Raw genomic sequence first — 27,158 nt, forward strand, 5'->3', positions numbered from 1 at the left:
ATGCTGTATAGCTAAAAAGTACTTTACAAAACAGCACAAAACACTAAAAACAATATCCCCCTACAGTGCCTGATGTGAGGGCTCTGCCAACAACCCCCACTCCATTGCCTTTATGTACTACACTGCCAAAGCTTCACAATTTTGGAGAAAAGGGAAAAGTGTTACAAAATGGACAATTCACCTTTTCTCTTTTGCAAGAGTTCCATAACCCCACAAGCACAGCAGAGACCAAACTCTGACTTTTTAATATGTTAACAGTATCCCCATTCCTTCTATCCCTCTCCTTAATGGATTTCTCAAAGCTCCATTCTGGATCCCCTTCTGTTTTCCACTTCCATTAAGGAATTGCTACCTGACTTCCCTCACTGTCTCTTTTACTTTATGCAGATGACATGGTCTAATTTCACTCAAACCTGACCTCCTTAGCCATACAACAAGAACAACAATCTGACTTCTTTTCTCTCTTCAAATGGCTTAATAACAAAAAGTAAAGTCTGAATGCTTCCAAAATTAAAACAATGCTGTTTGGTACCTCCCATAAATGGCAGGAAAATATTCAAAAACTTCTTATCCAAGACCATCTTGACAACCCCATTGATCAAGTCATCTCCTTCAAATACTTTGGTATGTGGCTTGATCCTGCACTGAACTTTCACCTTCACATAAAGAAATACAGAAGAAAATAAATTCCCTCCATTTTTGTAATATAAAAATTTTCTCCTCTCTCTTCAGACCAACCAGGAATGTCATAGGCAAAGGCGTTCTTCTAGCACAGCTTGAATGTGGATTTCTACTGGTTACAGCAACATCCAAGAAAATCTCCTCCACCATCCAGACTAAAGAAACTTTATCTGCTGTTTCATTATCCCCCTAGGAATAAAGAAATAAGCATCACTGTAACATGCTTAATAAAGCCATCAGGCTACTTGTCCAGGAATGTGCTGACCTTCTTTATAGACCCAATTCTACATGCTCCTTAAATAACACTCCTGTCTTTCCCTTACTTCCAACCTCTTCAGCTGACTCCCACATTACAATTTAAGAAGTTTTAACCACTGTGGTCCATATCTTCAATGTTCTCCCAGTGGAAATTGTTGCACTAACCATGTCTTCTCCATCCTAGGTCCCAAACTATGGGAATCCCTCCCTATTAATCTTAAAGACCTGATCTCATATCCATCATTTCATGCTCAGCTTAAAGATCATCTCAAGTCTGAGTCAATTTGCAAATGCTTTCACTCTGTATAGATCACCTAATCCCACACTCTCCCCTTCACCAGTCAGGCACCTTTGCCTTCCTCATATTATTTCCCTGCACTAATATGTGACATTCTCTTCCACCTTGTATATGTTTGCTCTATTTTACATTTTGTGCTCTATCTCTTCATTATTTCATTCTCTTCTTATTCTTATTCATTCCTCCTTACTCTAACCATCCCTTTCTATTATCCTCTGTACTGTGTTCTTTATTATTAATTTCTTATTAATTAATTTCTTACATTATGCTCAACTCCTGAGAGACTTGCTTGGCTACAAACATCTGCATTACAAACTGAAGCTAAGTGAAACTTGCAGTAGTGAATTTTAGTCTTCTAAGTACAATCTTGCAGTTTTAAAAGTACTGTATTTTCATTTTTTCTGTTTCCTAATTGTGTGTTTCTGAACAGTGTGTTGTGTGTCTCTCTGCAGTTATTTTGCTATAAGAGCAGGTGGTGTTACCACTTCTTTGTTATCTGATATTTAATAGCCTAGAGGGATTCCGCTGTACTTTAAGTGCTAGCCACAAAGTTTGAGTAATCATTTTATCCTCAGCTCCTGAGAGACTTGCTTGGCTACAAACACCTGCATTACAAGCTGAAGCTAAGTGAAACTTGCAGTAGTGAATTTTAGTCTTCTGTTATGTACAAACTTGCAGTTTTAAAAGTACTGTATTTTCATTTTTTCTGTTTCCTAATTGTGTGTTTCTGAACAGTGTGCTGTGTGTCTTTCTGCAGTTATTTCCCCACACTCCCTCCCTGTTCCTGTGTTGGTATTAGTGTTGGTGGCTCTGGAATTGCCCGCCCCTCCTGTAAGTCTGTATTAGAACACTCTTCCTGGGTCCATCTCATTTGCTCACTTAACCGAGTACAGTTAAATCATATTCTGAGTCTAGTGTTCACTCTACTTAATACAGAGAGAAGATTTGTGAAGGCCAGCCCACTTAGGTTCTTCCTTCCTCTCTTCTTGAACTTAAAAAAATAAATAAATAATTGTTTGCACTTTATTCATTTGCTTTTACTGTATTTGTGTTTCCTCCTACTTTATTTTGCTTTTCTTAAAAGTACTCAATTTTATGTATTCTACTGCATTTATTACTGCTTGGTCATAGCCTGATTAAATTGTAACTGTTATTCTAAGTCTTTTGGTTTGGGCAGCCACGGTGGTGCAGTGGTTAGCATTGTTGCCGCACAGCAAGAGGTTTAATGGTTCAATCCTCGGCTGGGGTGCCTTCTGTGTGGAGTCTGCATGTCCTCCCTGGGGTTGTGTGGGTTTCCCCTGGGTGCTCTGGTTTCCTCCCACATCCCAAAGACATGCTGTAGGTGGATTGGACACTTTAAATTGGCCCTAGGCATGAGTGTGTACATGTGTGTGCCTTCTGTGGAAGGTTGGGTGCTGAGCTGGCAACTTGACACTGTAAAACTCCACTGCTAATCATGAGTGGACATGTGATCTGCTGTGGTGACCCCTAACCAGGTAAAAATAGCCAAAAAAAGAAGAAGTAGATTCTAAGTCTTTTGGTTTAAGCACTTGGGCTTCATACAGGCTGTTTTACATTAAGAATGTTTGTGGTCTGCATTGTTGTGGCAGGACAGGTAGCTTACATCCTTCTAAGCTGGGAATTACTGATTGAAGGCCCATTGTCTGCTATTCTAAAAGTGTATTAGTTCTGGCTTAAGCACTTGGGCGTCAGGCCAGTTATTCTACATTAAGAAGGTTTGTGGTCTGCACTCTTGTGGGAGGAGAGGCTGGATTCTGCCCTTCTGAGCTGGGAATTTCTGGTAACAGGCTTATTGTGACTGCTTATTTGAACTGTTTCTTTCTGAAATTTGTGCGTCTTGTTGCTGTAGCATAGACCAGATTCAGGCCTGCTGAATCTAAATTTGTTTGTATAACTTGAGCACTGATCCAGGCCATCTTTTTTTGGAGAAGGTTACCCTGCACCCTAATAAGCAGGGGTGTGCAGTTAGAACTTGTCTAACTGAAGACTGCTGGAACAGGGCTCCGTTTTGAGCTTTTTTCTGGTTAATTGGGTAACTTGTTTAAGTCAGTTTGTTCGTTTTCTATTGTTTTATATATATATATATATATATATATATATATATATATATATATATATATATATAAATTGCACTTTATTCATCTGCTTTTACTGTATTTGTGTTTCTTCCTACTTTATTACTGGGGGCATTGACTACAATTCTGATCTGCGATATATAACAATAAGTATCCTTTTCTGTGCTTTTAAACTGTTTTTTGAGTGTATCTGCTTTATTTTCTGAAAAAAAAAAAAAAAATATATATATATATATATATATATATATATATATATATATATTTGCTTCCCACCTTTCTAAGCTAGTATAGTCCAGTTTTCAGGTGTGTGCTGAATTCAGGGCTGTGTTACAAATCTCTGTGTTTGCCCATACCTTACTTGGATAGAAGGAAGTTTCTCTGTTCATGTGTGAGAGAGGGGAGCTTTGAGCAGCCTATCTGTCCCTGGAGGAGTGGTTTCAGCCCAGAAATTAGTAGTTTATTGGCCATTTTAGGCTAATTTCTATTTCTTTCTTTTCCCTGCTATAAATACCGTATTTGCCCAGTTTTGCGTGCCGGGCAGCACCGGTTAGCTAGGGTAAAACTATTCCCGGCTCCACAAAGTCTCCTCTTCAATTTTTCCCTTGGAACTAGACAAACTTTCAACTTAAGCACGCAAGCCATTCATTTCTCAGCCCGGCACTTGCTCAAAACTTATAGCAAGCACTTATAAACCTTAGCACTAGACCCTCCTGTACTGTACAGACGGTCAAGGCTCTCTATTCGACCTTACCAGCCATCCAGTAAAACAGTTCACTGTACCTATCCAGGCATGTCCAAAGGGCAGTTTCAGGTGTACTCTCCAGTCCAACTGGTGAATCTGGGCATTTTGAGGCAATGTTACAACTGCCTCATGTTCACAGACAACCCCCTCCTCCTACCACCAAACACTAATACATGCGAGAGATGCAGTTATACAGCCAAACTAGAGGCTAAGCTCTCTCAACCCAAGACTGGATCAGACAGTCAAGAGGAGAAGGGAAATACTTGCATCACACCACCAGTCTTACATAGACCCATTAAACCAGCACTGGCAAAAAACACACATAAATACATGAAAACATACTCGGAGGCTCTAAATAAAAATTTGCAAAACCAACAAAGACCTCCAAAGCAAACATCCAAGCAACCTCCACCCCCCAACACAAACCATGAAACACATACTTCACAAAACCAGTGTGCCATGCAATCACAGCCCTTAAGGCAAAATAACATACCCAACATATTAGTAATAGGTGACTCTATAGTCAGGCACACTGATGTCCCACTCACTAGGCTGAATAAGGAGAAGGTTACTGTTAGCTGTCTGTCAGGTGCCAGGATCCGCCACATGACACAAGCACTCAGGTCACTCCAGAACAAGTACAAGTATGACTCTGTCATTGTCCATGTTGGTGTGAATGACCTGAGCTGTACTTCCCTGGACTACATGAAGAGAGACATGGAAGAGCTCTCTGATCACATAGCCCAGGCTGGTATGACCCTGACCCTGAGTAGCATCCTGCCCTCACCAAGAATGATACCACGGTATAAAGAAAAAATTCTTGATTTCAACAATTGGCTAAGTTTCTGGTGTCATTCAAAGGGGATCCAGTGTCTGTCCACCTGGGATGACATGCTCGACAAGACAAGCCATGCTGCTTCACTAGAGATGGCTTTGCACCTGTCACTCTTAGGCTTTCGAATACTGGCCAAGGCTCTTGCTACCCCCATAGTGCCTTTTTTAGGCAAGGCTCAAAAGACAAACCCACTGCCGTAAATAGCACAAGTAACAAAAAACTGAGGGTAATGCTACTCAATTTCAGAAGTCTAAACCTCAGAATGCGTGCACTCGAGGCACTCCTCAGTATGGAGAAAATTGATATATGTGCAGTAACAGAAACCTGGTTTAAGACTCCAGAGAGCACTCCAGCACTACCAGGCTACAACTCATACCATACATTTCGGCCACAGAACCCAAACCGAAATACAAAAGGCGGGGGTGTATCCATATTCATCAAGGATACTCACTCCTCCAGGTTAGTGGCACAGCACTATGCTTCAGAGATCATCCACATGCAACTAACAATGGGCAAAACTGCAATTCAAATTGTAGCTTGCTACAGATCACCCAACATGTCCCAGGACCCCCATTCTGCGTTTCTGGAAACACTGGGAAATATAAAGGTCCTACCAAACACCCTAATACTGGGTGATTTCAATTACCCAAACATTAACTGGGAGAACTACTCAAGTACTAACTCCCTTTTCCTATAATTTATAAACAAAAATGCCCTGGTTCAACTGGTCAACACTCCCACCAGAAGTGACAACATATTGGACCTGGTCATCACCAACATGGGCGACCAGTGTTCCACACCAGAGGTCAAACCCTCGCTGGTTAGATCTGACCATAAACAAATCACTTTGGATGTCCATATCCCACCCCCACCCCCGGACAAGAAAACCACCGTGAAAAACTTTTCAAAAGCAAACTTCATGTTACTTAAGACCGAGGTGGAAAATTTCAAAACCCCCATGCTGAAGAATAACACTGTCCAAGCTGCAAAATCCTTTACTAATGCATTCTACGGGCAGCTACAAGAATGCATGGATCATGCCATCCCAAGCAAAACCAAGACTCACTCCTCCAAGAAAAGGAAACCAGTCTGGTGGACTCCTGCTATAAACAAGCTATACAATAGAAGGAGGAAACTAGTACAGAAAAAGTAAAATCCCAAGAAGGGAAGACATCCCTAATCAGTATCAGCAAGAAACTACGATCGCTCTTAAAATCATCCAAGGTGAGCTTTGAAAGAAAAATTGCCAAGGACTCCAAAGATAACCACAAGGCATTCTTTTGCTATGTCAAGAATCTAAGTGGCAATGCTCAGATCTGCTCGGAGTTAGTGCAGAATGGCACAAAATACACTGAACCGACCGATATCGCCAACATATTGGCAGACAGGTTCAGTGCAAACTTCACCCCCTCTCACCCCCAAAAGGGCCCATGACTATACCAGAAGAATGTAGAGTCCCTGAACTCACAGACACTCAGCCTAAAACAGCCTTCTTTAAAGCCAAAAACACAGCATCAATGGGGCCAGACGGTGTCCCAGGCTGCATCCTCCACAAACTCAAAGACGAACTAACCCCTCACCTAAACACACTGTTCAAACTCAGCCTCTCCACAGGCTACACACCCACAGAGTGGTGCACAGCAACAATTATTCCACTCCACAAAGGTGAAGCCACAACAGACCCCGGGAACTATCACCCTATAAGCCTGACTAGCTTGGTCTGCAAGGCTATGGAGCACATCATCATGGAACTCATTAACAGAGACATTGGGAAAGTACAGTTGTGTACCTACCATAAATGTAGATGTTCGAGTGCTAATACAGCTGCAGTCATAACAGATGGGGTTCTCCTGCCGTCAGGCGGGTCCTCGGTCGGCCGAATTCCAAAGTCTTGGTCCGGCGTCGGTTGTCGTCGCTTCTTCCCTGACGTCAGTGCGACAGGGGTATAAAAGAACCAGCCAACGCCATTTTCTTCAGTTTTTCTTGCCCCAGATGTCAGGTGCCCCCAGTAGGAAGGCAATACATAAATTTGTGTAATAAAGCAATGCCATATAATCAAAATACAGTAGTGCAAGCAAATACATCAAGAATGAATACCCCAATCAGGTTGCATGAGGAGGTGTTAGCCAATAGGCCTGTCCCAAGAGGGGAAGGAGGGAGGGAAACCTGGACTGCAGCTGTATTAGCACTGGAACATCTACATTTATGGTAGGTACAAAACTGTACTATGTTCATCGTGCATACAGCTGCAGTCATAACAGATGGGTAGAATCCCAAAGCTAAGAAAGGGGTGGTAGGCACTAGGTGGAACTAGGAGGAGCCAGAATGCCCTGCAAGACTGCAGTGGCAAAGCCCGCTCTAGATTTGGAGTATAATGGAAGGTGGTAGTGCTTGGAGAAGGTATGCACAGAACTCCAAGTGGCTGCTTCCAAAATATCTTTGGTAGGAACTCCTCTGAGAAAAGCTGCAGAGGTAGCCGTGGCCCTTGTGGAGTGAGATCTGATGCCTGTAGGTACAGTTTTGCCATGAAAAGAATAGCAAAAGCGTATGCAGTGGGCTATCCATTTTGAGATTGTCTGTTTGGAAATTGGCTTTCCTTGAGCTCCTATAGCATAGGACACAAAGAGCTGTTCTGATTTTCTGAAAGGCTTTGTTCTGTCCAAATAATAACGCAGTTGTCTGTGGATGTCCAAGGAATGTAGTAATCTCTCCCCTTTGTTTTGAGGATTAGGATAAAAGGTAGGTAAGTGTATAGCCTGATTCAAAGCTACCCTGGATACCACTTTTGGCCTAAAGGACGGGTTGGTTCATAAGGAAACTCTGTCCTGATGGAAGATAATAAACGGCTGCACAGCCATGAGAGCTTGTAGTTCCGATACCCTACGAGCTGAGGTAATAGCCAGAAGGAAAGCTGTTTTCCAGGACAAATATTGCAAATCTGATGAGGCAGCTGGCTCAAAAGGAGGCAGGGTCAGCTTTTCTAGAATGAAATTGAGATCCCAAGCAGGTATTGGTTGTTTCCTTGGGGGTTTTAGATTCTTAGCCCCTCTAAGGAACTGTCTTAAGAGGGGGTGAGAGAATAAGGGTGGATCAGTGTTGTATTCTGCAGAAATGGCTGAGGCATGGATTTTGATGGAGGAGAATGAAAGTCCACTGCTTAGCAGCTCAGCTAGATACTGTAATAGTTGAGGTAAATTCAGTTTTCCAGGATCCTGGCCCTTTTTCTCATTCCAGACACAAAACCGTTTCCATTTTGCGGTGTAAGCTTTTCTAGTAGACGGCCTTCTGGCCTCCAAAATGACATCCTGCACCTCCTTGGAGAGTAGGGTCTGTTGTGATGCTAAGGAATCTTCCATGCGGCTAGATTGAGTGTTTTTAGCTGACTGTGAAGAGCTTTGAAGCTGTGCTGAGTCAGAAGAAGAGGCATTAGAGGCAGGGTCCATGGTGGGGAATGCGTCAGGCTCCTCAGGAGTGGGTACCAGTGTTGTCTTGGCCAGTCTGGAGCAATGAGAATCATCTTTGGTCTGTCTGCTCTGGTTTTTAATAGAACTTTGGGCAGCAGAGGAAGAGGTGGGAAGGCATAAACTGTCATTGATGTCCAACTGAAAGAGAGAGCGTCCACTCTCCAGGCCTTTGGATGAAAAATCCTTGTGCAGAATTTTGTCAATTGGTGATTTTTGTGGGAGGCAAAGAGATCTATGTCTGGCCTTCCCCATGCTTGAATTATCTCTGTAAAAACTTGAGAATGCAACTTCCATTCATGTGGATCTGCCATATTTCTGCTTAGGTTGTCTGCCAGCGTGTTTTCCTTGCCTGGCAAGTACTGTGCTTGTAGTTCGATTTGTAAGTCCAGGACCATGTTCCAAAGTGACATGGCCAGTCTGCATAGGGGGTATGAATGGGTTCCTCCCTGTTTGTTTATGTACCACATTACTGTGGTGTTGTCCGTCCTTATCAATAGTTGACCTGGTTGCAGAAGGTCTTTGAAAGCTATAATAGCATTTATTACTGCTAGCATTTCCTTTTGATTGATGTGAAGGTGCTTTTCTTTTTGGGACCATTTGCCCTGAATGCACCGATCTTTCATGTGCGCCCCCCCCAGGCGTAGTCCGAGGCGTCTGTTGTGATGACTTGATTTGCTTGAGGCTTGCTGAATGGGAGACCTGCGTTTGTTTGACATGCTTGAGCCCACCACAGAAATTCCTTTTGAAGACATGGAATTAGTGGTATTATTGTTTTCAAACTGTGGCTGTGTTGAGACCATAGGTTTTTCAGGTACCATTGAAGTTTCCTCATATGCAACTTTGCACATGGGATTAGTAAGATGCAAGATGCCATGAATCCCAGAGCCTGCAGGATTTTCCTTGCAGTCAGCCTGGTGCAATTTGCTAGTGTTCTGAAGTATTGAGTTAGTTGCCCCTGCTTCTCTGGCGTGAGGTAGGCCATCTGGGTGTTTGTGTCCAAGTTGGCACCCAGGAAAATTATTTTCCGAGAGGGTATTAGCCTTGATTTCTTTTTGTTGACTGTGTATCCCAGAGAATTCAACCACATTATTACATAAGCCAGATGTTTCAGAAGAATGTGTGCTTGCTGTCCGCTTGGATCAGGCAGTCATCCAAATAGGGGTATATTTGTATCCCTTGAAGTCTGCAGTAGGCAATTACTGATGCCAGGCATTTCGTGAATACTCTGGGTGCAGTAGATAAGCCAAAGGGCAATGCAGAGAATTGATAATGGGTTGAACCTGCAAGAAATCTGAGGTATCTTCTGCAATTTTGTCTGATTGGGACATGCAGGTATGCCTCCTTGAGGTCCAATGTTACCAGCCAAGACTCCTTGCCCAGCATGGGAAGAAGCTGCTGTAGAGTGAGCATCTTGAATTTTGGTACGAGTAGAAATGTGTTTAGGATGGATAGGTCCAAAATAGGTCTCCAATCTTTTCCCTTCCTTGGTACCAGGAATAGTCTGGAATAAAAACCTTGACCTTGTTCGTGCATAGGTACCTCTTGAATAGCTTTCATGTCTAAGAGATCTGAAATTTGTCTTTGTGCCTCTGCCCTTTGATTGTGTGGCAGGTTTGGCATGCCTCTCATTTTTGGAAGGGTGTGAAAATGGAATCTGTAGCCTCTGTTTATAATGTCCAGGATCCATTTGTCTTTTGTGACAATATGCCAATTTTTTGAAAATAATGCCAGTTTTCCGCCTAAGGGTGCTGCCATTTGAGTCTTGCTTGGCATGCAAAGGGGAAAGTCATTGGGCTTGCTTTCTGAATGGTTGCGAGTTATCCTCACCACCTCTTTGTGTAGAAGCTTGCCATTGTCTGCCTCTAAACGATCCTTGGGATTGTCCTCTGCCCCTCAGGCACCTGTATCTACCTCTTTGGGGTCTGTCCGTGGCTGGAAAGGCCCAATTTTTGGAAGGCCAATTTCTACTGAAACGTGGGGGTTGTACCTGTAGAAAATCTTTCACTGTTTGCATTGATTTAGCCTTTTCCTCCATTTTCCTTAATACCTCCTCAGCATTAGCACCAAATAATACATCCTTTTGCAGAGGGGCATCTAGTAATTTAGCTTTGACATGATCTGGTAAGGTTTGTTCCTTGAGCCAGGCATGTCTACGTATGACTGATCCTGTAACAGCAGCTCTACATGAGGCCTCTAGAGCATCAAGACCACATTGTAAGGTATGTTTACCCACTTGTTCTGCACTATGCATCAAATCCTGCAACTCCTTCAAGTCTGGTTTTTCAGGTTGCGACATTTTACTTCTCAATTGTGATAATAAAAACTGTTGGTACTTTAGCATATGGAACTGACAGTTTAATGCCCTCATGGTTAAGGTGGCCGAGGAATATATACCTTTTCTAAGGATCTGGAATCTCTCTCGGAAGGTAATGGATTTTTAGCAGTGGAGGCCTTAATTCCCTTGGGGCCCTGTGAGATAGTTTCTGGATCAGCAGCATGGCTTTTGTATAGAAATTGGTGTGAGTCAGGAACCCTGTAGTACCTGTCAGGCTTGACTGGGGCTGGAGGTAGAGAATCCGGGTTAAGGCAGGCCTCCAAGTACACATCATCTAGTATGCCCAATTCAGGAGGTATAGCCAGAGGCCTGTGCTGAGGTAGCAAGAGAAATTCCCTAAGTCTTTTCTTGGAATCTGAATAATCTTGGCCTTCCCAGTAGAAGTGTTCCCTTAAGGTATGCAAAGTTTCCCCAAATGAGCCATTTTAAGCATCTGTTTTTTAGGCATGGGGCCTGGAGATGGGCCCTGTGTAGCTTGTCTCTTGGAATGCATGGCTGCTTTAGACTTCATGAAAGCCTTGATGGAAAAAGAAGAGGAAGGTCTGAAGACACCTTGAGAGGAGGTAGACCTGTCCACATTTTGAGATTCACCGCCAAGAGTGGCTTTGGTATCTGTAGTCGGGGTGTGGGCCAAGGAGCCTGCGACCTCGGGCACAGGAGACACCGCCAAGGAAGCATCGGCAGTAGTCAGGGGCTGCGTAGGTGCCTCGCTGAGAACCGGACCACGTGTAGTCGGCTATGGCGTGGTATCGGTAGAGGCCGCGGACCTCATGTGTCGGTCCTTATCTTTGCACTTTTTAGACAAAACTGGAGTTGGAGTATCCGACGACATAATATAGTTAAAGTTTTTGCCAAAATAATGCTGGGCGAACTCCGCCCGACGCTTAATGGTGCGTTTTTTGAATGTAGCACAAAAACGACAGACTGAGACGTCGTGGTCTGGGCCTAAACATGGAATACAGAGGGAATGGAAATCCTTATGCGGTATTTGCTTCCCACATGAAATGCAATTATTAACTTTGTCTGACATCGGTCTGAGGCAAGAAAAGTTTCCCCAACAGGGTACTTAGCTTTCAAGAAGACTTCGGTTGCAAAATTTTCGTAATTTTAGGAGCTGGCCGACCGGCACTTGCGAACTGCTTCTGCTTCGGGCACCGCGTGGCAAGAAAGACTGAAGAAAATGGCTTCGGCTGGTTCTTTTATACCCCTGTCGCACTGACATCAGGGAAGAAGTGACGACAACCGACGCCGGACCAAGACTTTGGAATTCGGCCGACCGAGGACCCGCCTGACGGCAGGAGAACCCCATCTGTTATGACTGCAGGTGTATGCACGATGAACATCCTCCAAACACTGGACCCTACCCAGTTTGGCTTTGTTAAGGGCAGTTCATGCCTCCTAAACCTGGTGGACTTCTTTGTGACAGTTACCAAGGCTATAGATGAGGGAAAGGTGGTACACACAGCCTACCTAGACCTCACTAAGGCCTTTGACACCATTCCCCATTCTGGTATTATAGACAAGCACACCAGCCTGAACATAAACCCCTAAATCACAAGATGGGTTGCCAACAGGCTCACGGACAGAACCCACATGGTGAGAGTTGTGGGAGCTAGGTCCGACTCTAAAGCATTTACAAGTGGCATTCCCCAGGGCTCAGTCCTAGGACCCTTCCTGTTCGGCATATACTTCTCAGAGGTACAGGCAAGCACAGGAGGACTATGGCTGACCAAGTTCGCAGACAACTGCAAACCTGAGGCTATAACTGACTCTCCAGCTGACACAGACATCCTCCAAAAGGGTCTCACTGAGATGGATACCTAGTGTCAAAATCATGGTCTCAAGCTAAATGTCAAAAAGTGCATAGTCATCCCCTTTGGAAATAAACAAAGTACCCACAAACTACCACATAGGTGGTAGTCCTCTAAATACGGAAGATATAATAAGGGATCTGGGGACCCAAGTAGATAGTATTCTCACCTTTGATAATCACATTGCCAAAGTGGTTAGAAAATCCTTCTATGTGGCCCACCTAATCACAAAAGTGTTTGCATCCAGATCAAAAGAGGTCATTGTACCCCTCTACTCATCACTCATCAGACCCATCATAGAGAACAACATCCCATTTGGTATGTACCTTACAAGACACCTGAAACAGCTGGAAAGACCACAGAAGTACCTCACCAAGAGGATCACTGGCCTCAAACAGATGCCCTATGCAGCTCGACTGAAGAAACTCCAGTTGTACTCGGTTGCATACCGCCTAATCCGAGGTGATCTCTGCCTGACATACAAGGCCATGTCCAACCCAGAATTGATGGACATGCTCCACCTAAAGAAAACCTTATCCTTTCGAGCCACACGCTCTGGGGATCTAAACCTCACCAAAACAATAAATAGGATGTGCTGGAGGGATAGATTCCTGTCCCAGAGACTTTCCATGCTTTGGAACAAGATCCCAGTCTACATTAGGCAGAGCTCCTTGCTAACACTAATCAAAAGAAACCTTGACGAGTGGATGGGAAACAGAAAGTTTACCTCGGGGATCACTTCAGTGGCTCTGCTGGACAGAGGCGCAGGGAACTAATCTAAGGGGGCGGCGAAAGCCAACACATTCTGGCTAGGCTTATAAATGCCTTCGGGCTGATAGCCTAGTACCAACCTATGAACCTATGAACCTATTATTATTACTGTTATTGATTCAATGTAATCTTCACACAACATTTTGTTTGTATTCATAATATTTCTTGCTAACTTACATGTCAATTGTCATTTATATGTATCCAGGTTGAGACTGAAATAGGTCCATCTGGATCAATGCTCTACCCTGGTTAACAAATTGAATGAATGAATGAATGAATGAATGAATGAATGAATGAATGAATGAATAAATAAATAGATAAATAAATGCAAAAGCAACTAAACAAAGCCATATCCTAACAAGTAAAAACCTTGCAAAATGCAAAACACACGTCATGTCACAGAATATCAAAGCCTGCAACTAATACATAGTGCTTAAGCCCCTGCATCAGCAGAGGGACAAGCCTAACACTATTCCAGAACTTATGTTTTCCAACTCCACAGTTGTGCAAACATGAAGAAAGGAGAATCTCCCAAAACAAAACATTTACTGCTAGCATACACACAGAAACTATATTAGTGATTTCCATATAGAAAACAGTTATCAGTGAATTAAACATTAATGAATTGAAGAGCTGGGACTTGAGACTTGAGGAAAAGTATAGTTTTTTTTTCAGTGTCCACATTTATATGTACCATTTGAATCATAACTAGGTTTCTTGTTTCTGATATTTTCCTCTGGACCCTTCTCCCACCCCAAGCAGGGAGTTATATCTGAGTCCCTAAATCATGTCAGAAATAAGAAACACTTCCTTCATGAGCTGAACTCAGTTTTGGCAGTGAGTACCCATAAACTGCATTTTGTGTGGTCCACCTTTAATGAATACACTGGATAATGTTATCTTTTGTCATCTTCACCCTGGAAGCTATTTTACCTTAGCTTTGCCTATCCCTCACTACTCATAAACCAATACATATTATTTTACCTATAAATATAGATTTCCTCCTAAACTACACTGTGCCCAGTCACTCTATACACTTCCTACTGAATAATATTTTTTTTCTTTTACATTATATTTGTATATAATTAACATGTCTCCTCTTTTGACCTTAGTCTTTCTGTTTATCTATATTTTTGACCTGTATATTGTATAGTATAAGCATTCTTGCACTACAAGTTTTTTTTTGTCCTCACAGTATTTTATGTTGTAACCTGTAATATTCATTGTTTACAACTAATGCTGCTATTTAGTCATTTTTTTCTTTTATTTTTCTCTTGATGTACCTGAAATCTGCTTGTTTAATATGAATATTTTTATTTAGTCTTATTTTGTATATTGATTACTAAGTTTTTCATTTATCTGTATTGGAGCTTATCTCCCCGGGCCTCTACTGAAAATGGACATGTATCCAGCTAGACTAGCCCGGTCAACAAATGTAAAATAAAATAAAATAAATAATAATAAAATGTAACCTTAAGCACTTAATAATCAACATGTGTTTGTTTAGTTTCCATTACCTGGATAGCAGCCAGTCTTCATACGAATGTTGTACGTGAGGCCTCTTTTTAGCCATGACCTGGACCAAAGGCAGACAACAGTTAAAATGATATATTCAGGTCATCAGTGTACCACAAACTAGACTATTAAAGTTATGTAGTACAGTTTTAAACAAATACGGTTAGCACACAAGTATGTCAAATACTTAGAAACTGTAAATTGTAAACAAAAATGCTCAATGTAACTAAAAATATAATATTTGGAGTTATCTAAGTACTAAATAGGTTCATAGGTTCATAGGTTCATAGGTTCATACTAGGCTATCTGCCCTAGGGCATTTATAAGCCTAGCCAGAGTGTGTTTGGCTTTCGCCACCCATTTTAAATTAATTTTGCTATGCCCTTTTTCGAGGTTAGTATACTGTGCCTCTGTCTAACAGTGACACAGAAGTGATACCCGGGGTATAGGTTCATAGAATAAACAGCCGCTGCAAGACTCAACCCCAGGACCCTGCACATCATAGCCAAAGTAATTTACCACTTAGCCATAGTCAATATAGCCTAGAAAGCCACTGCAGCCCCTGCATCTGTAAGAGCACATGTCAACCACTGGAAAAGGGCTCTGTGCCAAAAATGGAAAATCCTTCATGTTGCTTTTACAACAGTTGTACGAAGACTGGCTGCTATCCAGGTAATGGAAAGCAAATGTGCACAGTCATGGTGGGGCTACATAGGCATCCAGCATAAGGGTTGAGAAAAACATTAAAAGGCCTTCTGAGGAAACACATATACCAAAACTATGAGTATATCATACAAATACCTAAATACACTACTAAACTATAGAGATCAGAGTAAATGTGTGTGCTTAGTGCATAGGATTAAGGCACAAAGCTGCTAAACAGCTTCATCCTATAGTCTATGGTTTGATTCCCCTCAGTCTTCATCTGTGTGTTGTGTGAATCTAAACAAATTACTTAAACAGTCATAGGTTCACAGGTGATTATTAGGCTAATGGGACAAAAGCCTTTATAAGCCTAGTCAATAATACCCAGGATATGAGAATATTATATCTTAATTCTCCATACATTGGATGGGGTAGTATCAGGGTAGTGGGTCTCTTGGTGTTGGAGCCCTGAGTAATTTTACAGACAACCTCTGTCCATAAGGGACATGGGCAATACCATATGAGTGAATTTATGGTTCCCTATCCATTTATCCAAATTCTTTTTAAAGAGAGTAAGGGTCAGGCTTTGTTTTACAAAGATGAAAAGTTTATTCCATAGACAAGGTAGCCTTGGGATATGAATCTGTATCTCAAGCAAGTTATGTTAGAGTCACAAATAAGGTTCAGTTCCATGGAACATGTAACCCTTGTATAATTTTTTCTTGAAAATAGGAAACATTTTCATCAGGGTTGGATCAGAGAATGCCTTGTAGATCAGGCATAAACCCCCTCTTAATAAATGATATGAGAAAGAATAAATGGATAGGGCATTTAGTTGGTCTGCATAAGACATGTGTTTTACACTTTGTATTTTTTTAATGAGAAACCTCTGGTGCCACTCCAGCTGGTGTAAGTGCCTTGTTAGGTACATCCAGAATCGAGCACTGCACTTAATTATGGGTCTGATGAGAGCCGAGAACAATGCACTATGACCTCAAGTGATCTTGATGCCAGGCCATTACTTATAAGATGAGCCACACAGAAGGATTTCCTCACTACTGTGGCTACCTAGTGGTCAAAGTTTAGTCTAGTATCTATCTTTGTTCCTAGGTCCTCTACTTTTAGGGGTGTGCTATCAATATTAGAATTTGCAGGGATATCTGTTTTACCAAAGGGTATGATTAAGTATTTTTTCGCATTTAATCTCAGACCATGGTTTTAACACCAGTTGTTTGTAATTTTTAGACCTGGTTGTAGTGTGTCAACATCATTTGAGGATTCACTTTTTGCTCCCAGCTTGCAGTCGGCAGCGAACTTAGTGAGCCAGAAGCCCCCAACATTGGCCTTCTCTTCAGAGCAGTATATACAATCAGTGCTCACAGACCTCTTTGTAAATAGGGTTCATCTATGTTTGCGTAACAAAACATATAACAAAATTAAAAAATAATAACAAATTCCTGACCTTTTAATGGGAGCTGAATGTATATCATAGCAATAACCGCATGCTATGCTTAATTGTAGAAAGTCACATGCATTCATAGTAAATAGAAGAAGATTGGAGCACATATAAGTCCTGGAAGTCTTATTTCTGCAACAAGTTACCTGCGTTGCATATTTCAGACTGGTTGGTGAAGAGCAGGTAGGTGGAAGTAAAGTGACATTTATAAGAAGAAAATTACTGGAGCAGTAGAGACAGCGAAGCATGAGATTCCAAGAAGGATTTCTGGCAGGGAATATCACATCAGTGTAACAAAACCTGATGTGCTGAAGGTGAATCACTGCTCGTATGACAAGGATGTAGAAAATATATTTATTCGAACACAATCTCGACATCATTTCCTGGTTAAGCGCTTTCAACTGTATCACAGTCTTCATCAGAACAACTAAAAGCTATGACAACTTCCTATATATACTCATCTACTAATTGCTTAATAACATGATTGATTTAAAAAAACGCCAAAAAACTTAAGATACATATCATAAAAATGAACATGAACACATATACTGAAGACCTATCCATACATATATAAATAACTATAAATGTTCACATTTAATAATATAAAAAATCATGTAATATCCCTACACTAAACTATACATGTAAAAACATTCTATAATATGTGCACATAACAAGTGCACATACAACTCATAATATTACTATATATAAGACAATGCATGAACAATTTGTAGAATCATTGATAAAAATATATATACAAACACATATAGGTAAATACATAAGCAACTTCCTATAATGGTGTATATGGTCCATACAATGTAGTGTATTAAAAAACCTGATCATAAAATTATACTGGTGTATTAAATAACCTAAACATAGAATTAGACTACCCTAAAAGCATCCACTTATACTATGAAAATATATATGTATTGTGTTAACATCATCATACATCTATAATTTATAATGAATATAGGACTACTATCCTAAGAATTCAATAAGAACTTATATCTATAACCATCCTATGCAAGGGCTAAAAAAGGTTTAATGCTGATAAATTCATTTAAACCCGGTGTTCTTGTGGAGTCAGTTAAAATTTGCCACCTACTCTCATATTGTGCTAACTGCATTTTCCAATTACCTCCATGTGGTGCACAGGTCACTTGATCGATTACTGAAAACAAAAAACTATGGTCATTACCCTTTTTTAAGATGTGTCTATACAACGCGTTTTTAGTATCACATTTACGTATTTTATATTGATGTTCATATATACGCTTTTTCAGCTGTCTTTCTGTCTTTCCTATATAATGTGCATTGCATTTATTACATATCCCAATGTAAACCACCTGTTTCGTGTTGCAATTACCCGTCCTACATTTGATAGTGGTATGACAAATATCATCCAACTTAATAAACTTAGCTAGATTTATATATTTACATTGTTGGCATCTTCCACATTTGGATGTACCTTTAAAAATATCACTTGCTTCCATTTTGTAACTAGCTCTTTCCAATAAATTTTTCATGTTTGGGGCTGTCTTATATACACATTTTGGTTTCGCTCCTAATATTTGTTCAACATCCATTGTGGTTATTACCTTCCAATGTCTTTCTAAGATTTCTCTAATTATATAAGTATTAGGAGTATATGTGAGTATACATACCCTTCCATTACATTCTTTTTCCAAAAATAACTGTTTATCCATTTTAAAACACCCTAGCAATGGTTTATACTTAATTCCCCACTCTTTTTGCACGTAATTGATGACATCATAAACCATATTTTCACGATATGCCCTGCTTAGGAATAAATCCTTAATGACATTGAGCTCATCTTCCATAATACACTTAGTAGATGACATCCTCGCTGCTCGAATGCATTGCCCTTTGATCACATTTTTGAATACATAAGGGGGGTGATTGCTGCTATAATGGATATAATCATTCGAGAATGTAGGTTTTCTATAAATTCTTGATGTGAAACCTTGCCCATCATGACTCAACAATACATCCAAATATGAAATTTCCTTAAAACTGTAGTTATATGTAACTTTCAAAAAATCTACAGTATTATTCAAAAATTCCATAAATTTATGTAATCTATCCACCGATGCATTCCATAATATAAAAATGTCATCCAAATACCTGGCATAATATGCTATATCTTGAAAATATTCGCTCTTAAACACATGTTCCGACTCCCATTCCAACATCACTGTTCATAAAAATGGGAGCACATGCTGCTCCCATTGCCACTCCCTTTGTCTGCCTGAAATATTCCCCTTGGAATAAAATGTAATTATGATCAAGTACTAGTGACATCATATCACATATTAGACAGATTTTATCCCATGAATAATCTGTATACTTTCTCAAACTCTTCTCAAAACATTCTAAGCCCCCCTCTTTCGGAATACTGGAAAATAAGTCAATAACATCCACAGTAAGATATATCAAATTTGGACTCCATTTATCATCAGTAATTTCCCCTAAAAATCTCTATGAGTCCTTCATTATATGTGGAATGTTATTGTAAATTTTCTTTAACCATCAATCAATTTGCCAATATTAAATGTTTTCGACCTAGATCCTGACACTATAGGTCGGAGAGGTGGATGATCCATAGATTTATGTACTTTGGGTATACCGACCATCTTAGCCAGCACCGGGTAATCCGTTTTTAAAAATGAGTATGTGTCATTAGATATCCTATTATCAATAAGATATTCTTCTATGCTTAAGTCTATGCGCTTATGTCCTATATTGATTTGATTTATAGAAATATTTTCGTAATTACCTGAATCATGTAGAAGGTTGTGTATATCCTGATTATATTCATCTGTATAAAAAATCACAGCCCCACCTCCTTTATCGGGTTTCATTACTCTTATACCTTTGTTACACAAAATTTTAGATAAACTTTTTCTTTCCGAAGGTGAAAGATTATCTTGTGCATTGTTCCCATTGATTCGCACCTTGTTATGTGTCCAATATATGTCGTTACAAACTAATTGTTCAAAATTATGCAGATGTGGGTTGGCATTTGGTATATATGTACTTTTCTTTGTGAGATCTGTACCTGCTATCCCCTTACTTCTTATATCATTATCTTTATTCTTATCAAATTGTAAAGCTAAATTAAGCTTTCTACAATACATTTTAATTTCCTTGATATTGTCCACTAAATTCCATCCAACCATAGGTATAAACTTCATTCCTTTACTTAAAAGTTTAGCACAAGTAGTATCAATCTCAATCTCTGTATAGTTAAACACCTTAAAACCATCATATAAAATTATTTTTGGTCTTTGCATAACTGAATTATTATCTAATCCACTCAAACAGTCATTATTTCCCTTCACATTATTACTAGAATGATGGATATGCATAACTTCCACGGACTTAGCAACTGTACGGGCCTGGGGACTGTATATTTGTTCCTCTACAGATGTACTTACGTCCTGTGCCATTGTTTCTGTACATTTCGTGCTGGGTAAAATCTCCCTCCCTGAAAATTTTCATCCCTAAATTAATTCTTAGATTGTTTTCTCTTAAACTGATACCTCTTATAATCTTCAGAGGCCCTAAAATTAGGCCAAACGTATGCCCTGTCATTCTTATATAAATCCAAGTCACGTGTCATTTTCCTATTTTTCCTTTCCACTATAGTATGTATTTTATTATCTGCATTAGTATATTGTTTCATATATAACTCTTTCCAGTATTCATAGTCCTTATGTTTAGTAATGATATTGTTCATATTTTCCAATTCATCAGCTAATTTAATTAATTTTCCATCCTGATATTTAATTAACAATTTTATAAAAGCATATCCAAAACCATCAAATAATTCATTAAAATCTTTAACTGTTTCTGATGTATATGTTATACCTAATGGTAGCTTAAAAAATCTTAAACCTTTAGGTACTATTTTTAATTTAAGACATTTTGATAAATAATTGCAATCAATTTTAGTATTCTTATATGCAACAAGTTTTTTACCAAAGTCAAAAATTAATTCCTTCAGGGATGTGTATATACATTCTGTATTCAAACATTTGTCCTTAACATTTCCCATATCCACTTCAAAAAAATCATGACTGTCTCCTAAAAACTGTTCAGTCATGCATTCCTCATTAAACACTTTACCATTATATTTCTTTCTAGTTGCATTATTATCATAGTCACCTTGTTTGCCACAATATTGAGTTTTACAAGGGCTGGAAACCACATGTAAAATAGAATGTAAAACAGTACCTTTTGTGTCCAATGAATGCTTAGTTTTATTATTAACATATTTCTTCACTGGTAAAGCTTCTTTAGGGAGAGCCCCTGTATATTGTTTATCTACTCGTGCTCTGCTGAAGCTAAAGTCAAAAGTAAAATCCTGTTCCATCGTATTACATGGGCGTTCGTTAAGTAACTGTTCATCTTCCTGGTTAAATAGATCCAGCCCCGTAATACTATCCGCTTTTCGCACCTCCGGTAGATCTATGTTAAGGTTAGGATTGTAATTAGTATCAAAGACACTGTCCGTGTCTCTTAATGCTCTCGGAAAAACACAGTCTGGTGTACAAACATTACCGCATCCATGTTGTTTGAAAACGGACTGCGCGCATGCGCATTCTCTCCCTTGCGCGTACTGATGTCATCCGTTTCCTCTTCTGAACGTAATTGTACGTCTTTGGATATCAAAACTTCCGTAGACCCACGAGACTCTGCTCCTTCGCCGTTATTAGTTACTAAATTAGTAACTAATACAAGTAATCTATGCACTTCACCCTGAAGTGCAGTAACATCAGCTCTCAGTTCAATAAAATCATCCCTCGACAATGAAGCAGCAGGGGAATTCAGCCTCTCAGCCATCCGTAAAATAACTCAGAACCACAAAGGAAATAGCCAACACTGTAACAAAACCTGATGTGCTGAAGGTGAATCACTGCTCGTACGACAAGGATGTAGAAAATATATTTATTCGAACACAATCATGACATCAATTCCTTGTTAAGCGCTTTCAACTGTATCACAGTCTTCATCAGAACAACTAAAAGCTATGACAACTTCCTATATATACTCATCTACTAATTGCTTAATAACATGATTGATTTAAAAAAACGCCAAAAAACTTAAAGATACATATCATAAAAATGAACATGAACACATATAGTGAAGACCTATCCATACATATATAAATAACTATAAATGTTCACATTTAATAATATAAAAAAATATATATATATAAAAATCATGTAATATCCCTACACTAAACTATACATGTAAAAACATTCTATAATATGTGCACATAACAAGTGCACATACAACTCATAATATTACTATATATAAAACAATGCATGAACAATTTGTAGAATCATTGATAAAAATATATATACAAACACATATAGGTAAATACATAAGCAACTTCCTATAATGGTGTGCATAGGATTAAGGCATGAAGCTGCTAAACAGCTTCATCCTATTGTCTATGGTTTGAATCCCCTCAGTCTTCATCTGTGTGTTGTGTGAATCTAAACAAATTACTTAAACAGTCATAGGTTCATAGGTGATTATTAGGCTAATGGGACAAAAGCCTTTATAAGCCTAGTCAATAATACCCAGGATATGATAATATTATATCTTAATTCTCCATACATTGGATGGGGTAGTATCAGGGTAGTGGGTCTCTGGGTGTTGGAGCCCTGAGTCATTTTACAGACAACCTCTGTCCATAAGGGACATGGGCAGTACCATATGAGTGAATTTATGGTTCCCTATCCATTTATCCAAATTCTTTTTAAAGAGAGTAAGGGTCAGGCTTTGTTTTACAAAGATGAAAAGTTTATTCCATAGACAAGGTAGCCTTGGGATATGAATCTGTATCTCAAGCAAGTTATGTTAGAGTCACAAATAAGGTTCAGTTCCATGGAACATGTAACCCTTGTATAATTTTTTCTTGAAAATAGGAAACATTTTCATCAGGGTTGGATCAGAGAATGCCTTGTAGATCAGGCATAAACCCCCTCTTAATAAATGATATGAGAAAGAATAAATGGATAGGGCATTTAGTTGGTCTGCATAAGACATGTGTTTTACACTTTGTATTTTTTTAATGAGAAACCTCTGGTGCCACTCCAGCTGGTGTAAGTGCCTTGTTAGGTACATGCAGAATCGAGCACTGCACTTAATTATGGGCCGGATGAGGGCCGAGAACAATGCACTATGACCTCCTGTGATCTTGATGCCAGGCCATTACTTATAAGATGAGCCACACAGAAGGATTTCCTCACTACTGTGGCTACCTAGTGGTCAAAGTTTAGTCTAGTATCTATCTTTGTTCCTAGGTCCTCTACTTTTAGGGGTGTGCTATCAATATTAGAATTTGCAGGGATATCTGTTTTACCAAAGGGTATGATTAAGTATTTTTTCGCATTTAATCTCAGACCATGGTTTTAACACCAGTTGTTTGTAATTTTTAGACCTGGTTGTAGTGTGTCAACATCATTTGAGGATTCACTTTTTGCTCCCAGCTTGCAGTCGTCAGCGAACTTAGTGAGCCAGAAGCCCCCAACATTGGCCTTCTCTTCAGAGCAGTATATACAATCAGTTTCACAGACCTCTTTGTAAATAGGGTTCATCTATGTTTGCGTAACAAAACATATAACAAAATTAAAAAATAATAACAAATTCCTGACCTTTTAATGGGAGCTGAATGTATATCATAGCAATAACCGCATGCTATGCTTAATTGTAGAAAGTCATGTACATTCATAGTAAATAGAAGAAGATTGGAGCACATATAAGTCCTGGAAGTCTTATTTCTGCAACAAGTTACCTGCGTTGCATATTTCAGACTGGTTGGTGAAGAGCAGGTAGGTGGAAGTAAAGTGACATTTATAAGAAGAAAATTACTGGAGCAGTAGAGACAGCGAAGCATGAGATTCCAAGAAGGATTTCTGGCAGGGAACATCACATGAGTAATATATGGTTCCTCAACATACATTCACTGAAAAAATACTGGGTTCTAAACTAAGAAGGAGGATGCACATTTCAGAGAAGGCCAGCTCTAAAATATACAAATGGACATGCTGATCATTTATTAACCAACCCATGGTCAGTAATGCAAAACTTTTTCTCACAATAGAGTTCTGGGACACTGAACCAAACCCGAAAAAAACTCAACACTATGCAACAATGTGTACTTTGGGCATGTGAGTTAGGACAGCATAATTCCCTTCTGACCTGAAAGTAGAGGGCAGTGATTCCTGTAGATGAGCTTGTTTAGCAACGATGATATAACACAGACTGATTTCATGATGACCATGAGCCACGGGACCTTAATAATGAAAATATTCTAATGTTCTCCTGTACTTGGAAGGGAAGACAACTTCAGATTTTGGTCATAGTTATCTGCAAGCATTCTGTGCTAGAGGCATTGCCATAAGTGGAAAGTCGAAGGAAACATTCAAGTTTATAAACATAATCAGAGATATAAGAATAGCTGATCCCAGTGTGAGAATAGCAGATTATATTTCACTTCTTTGTTTCTTACAAAAACAGGCCAATTAAATAAAATTCAGCATTCAGAAACAGCTAAACACAGCATTCAGAAACAGCTAAACATAGTTCAATGAGGGTTGATCTAATGGTTAAGGTGTTTGACTCACAAACACAAGATGCACAGCTTGATTCTCACCTTTGAGAAAGAAAATTGGTTAAGCTTAGAATTAACTATTAAGAAAGCTAACTGAGTAATTAGCTATGACCTTGGGATGGGAGGTTGGCATAATGGTTAAGCTGTTTATTTCACAAACACAAGGTGCAAAGTTTGATTCTCACATGAGGTAATTGGCTAGGCTTAAAAATAGCCTACAATTGCAGTTAGCCTAATACTAATCTAGAAATCTATGTACCAAAACTTCAAAGGTCAGATTTTAAAATAAAAAAAAAAATGATCAGCCCTCATCACCAAAAGAACTCAGTTTTATTAATTTATGATAAGCACTTTTGTGTACTTCCTCATCTTCATCAGATTTCTTGCCTAGAGTGTTTTCATCCGACGTTTCGATTTTAACTACAGGTTATTCATTGTAGTATGTAGAGTTCTCATTTGTTTTTGATTCAGTCTCTGGTATGCTTTCCATCTGACTTTGACTGGTGTTTATTTTTATTTTTACTAACTATCCTTGTGTTTATTTTACTTTACATTAGTATTGCAATTATTTATTTATTTATTTATTTTACTTTTGTACTTTAGCACCAGTTTTATGATTGTGTGTGAGAGTTTTATTTTCATTTGTACTCTGACTAATGTTCTTGGACAAGTTTAGACTTTCTGTTTGATTTTTACTGATTATTTTTATTTGTATTTATTGTTTTTTTTTTTTTTTTTTTTTTTATCATTTTTGCTTATTTATGATGTTCCTTGGGTCAGACTTTGTTTATCTGGTTATTTCCTTCTTTGATTTATTTTTTAGGATTCTGTTTTTGATTACTAAGGACAGCCACTACTTGTCTTGTAGGCTATAGAATGCTGCCTAAGGCTTATTTTAATTTTACATTTTACTTGGTTTTGGTCATTCTATGAAGTTAGACTCTCAGGAGCCACCCAATACTATTTAGCCATTTCGTTGATGTTTTTCAATCTTAATTTGTGCCTTTGTTGTTTCTATAAGTATATATTTTCCACAGATAAAGCTGTTTATCAAAAGATTATCTGAGGAAGTCCAGTTAGTAGAAGAAAATGCTTAATAAATTAAGCTGAATTCTTTCGGTGACTAAGTCTAGTCTACTTTTTTTTTAAAGCTTAGTAGTGACTTATAAAGTTTTAGACTGATTTTAGCTGTTTCTGGATGTTGGATTTAATTGGCCTGATGTTATAACAAACAAAGAAATTAAGGTAGCCTACTGGTTCAGCTATTTTTCTTGCATCTCTGATTGTGTTTATATACTTGTTTTTCCTGTCGCTTGAATTTTGGATGAGCACATGTGCTGCGGTAGCGTTGTCACCTCACAGTAAGACGTTGTCCTGTTTGATTCTCAGCTAGAGCGTCTTCTGTGTAGAGACATGCGTGAATGGGTGTACCTTCGTTGAAGGTTGTGCATCAGGGCCAGCAACTTAGCACATAAAAATCTACTGCCAATCATTAGTGGACTGGAGTTCCGCTGTGGCGACCCCAAACTAGGAAAAAGCCGAAATACAAAACAACAACAACATAAATCCTGCATGTGAGGTGGATTTACTACAACCACAGGTGATATTTTTCATTTGCTTTGCACATTTTAGTTTCCATATAATTAGATTTTGTTCATAAATGACAGGATATCAATGTAAGAACTCTACTTCTATAAGAGTATTTTCTTTGTTTGTTGTAATTATTGCATTAGTTTCCTTCCTAAAGAAGCCATATTTATAGGTTTTCAGTTTTCTGTCAATTATTTACGTCAATTTTTGTGTAGGAGAATTGCATCTCTACATTCTTCAGTCATTGCACACTAGCTATTCTGTCATGATTTTGTTATTCATTACTTTCAGTAGCTTTATTAGTTCTGTAAGAATATTGAGATAGCTGACAGTTTGGATTGCCATATTAGAAATGGCTTTCTGGAGGGGAGAGGTGTGTCATTTTCAGATAAACTGCATACATCTCCCACTAAACTAAAAATCTAAAATGTACAACAACAAAGTACAAAAAAGTGCGTATTACACTATTGGCAGATATTGTATTAGATTACAAACTACATCTGTTGAAAAAGTAAATACATAAAGAAATAAACAAATTAATAAATAGTCGCATATATAAATTAAAAGTGCACCGGAATCTTATTCTCACAGAGATTTTGCTGGTACCATTCTTCTGTGTTATTGAGACTAACATTCATGCATTGTACCAAGAAAGATGTCTTTTTTGCGGGGCTCCTACAGTTAAATTATAAAATACTGTGAAGTATATCATAGAAATGTACCAAAGCAAATTATTGGTTCATGAAAAAAAACACACAATATATGCTTCATATCTGAAAGTAGTCTGCCACATTGATTTGCACAAGGCCGATTCAGAAAAAGAAGAAATTTTATCTTTTCTATGAAAAAGAAATCGTTGCAGTCTGCCCTCACAAGGTAACAGTAATTTCCGCTGCATAATTAATAATCATATATATTACCAAACTGGAATTGATTTTGCCTTACATCTACAATGAAACAGGAACAAGTGAGCACTCGCCTTTCATTAAAACTGAGAAAGTATGATGAGCAGTCCT

At 39.0% G+C, this 27,158-nt stretch overlaps 1 long non-coding RNA gene across 1 annotated transcript in view; it reads right to left on the bottom strand.

Moving 5' to 3' along the window:
- Positions 1 to 14,869, bottom strand: part of LOC122796015 — a 264,662-nt gene extending 249,793 nt beyond the window's left edge. The window contains exon 1 of the long non-coding RNA XR_006363885.1: positions 14,809 to 14,869. This is a non-coding gene — a long non-coding RNA (uncharacterized LOC122796015). The remainder of the gene's footprint in view (positions 1 to 14,808) is intronic.
- Positions 14,870 to 27,158: the final 12,289 nt, after the last annotated feature.

This window comes from Protopterus annectens, chromosome 2.part2 (assembly GCF_019279795.1).
Source record: "Protopterus annectens isolate FY-2018-M chromosome 2.part2, PAN1.0, whole genome shotgun sequence".
Taxonomy (NCBI): Eukaryota; Metazoa; Chordata; order Ceratodontiformes; family Protopteridae; genus Protopterus; species Protopterus annectens.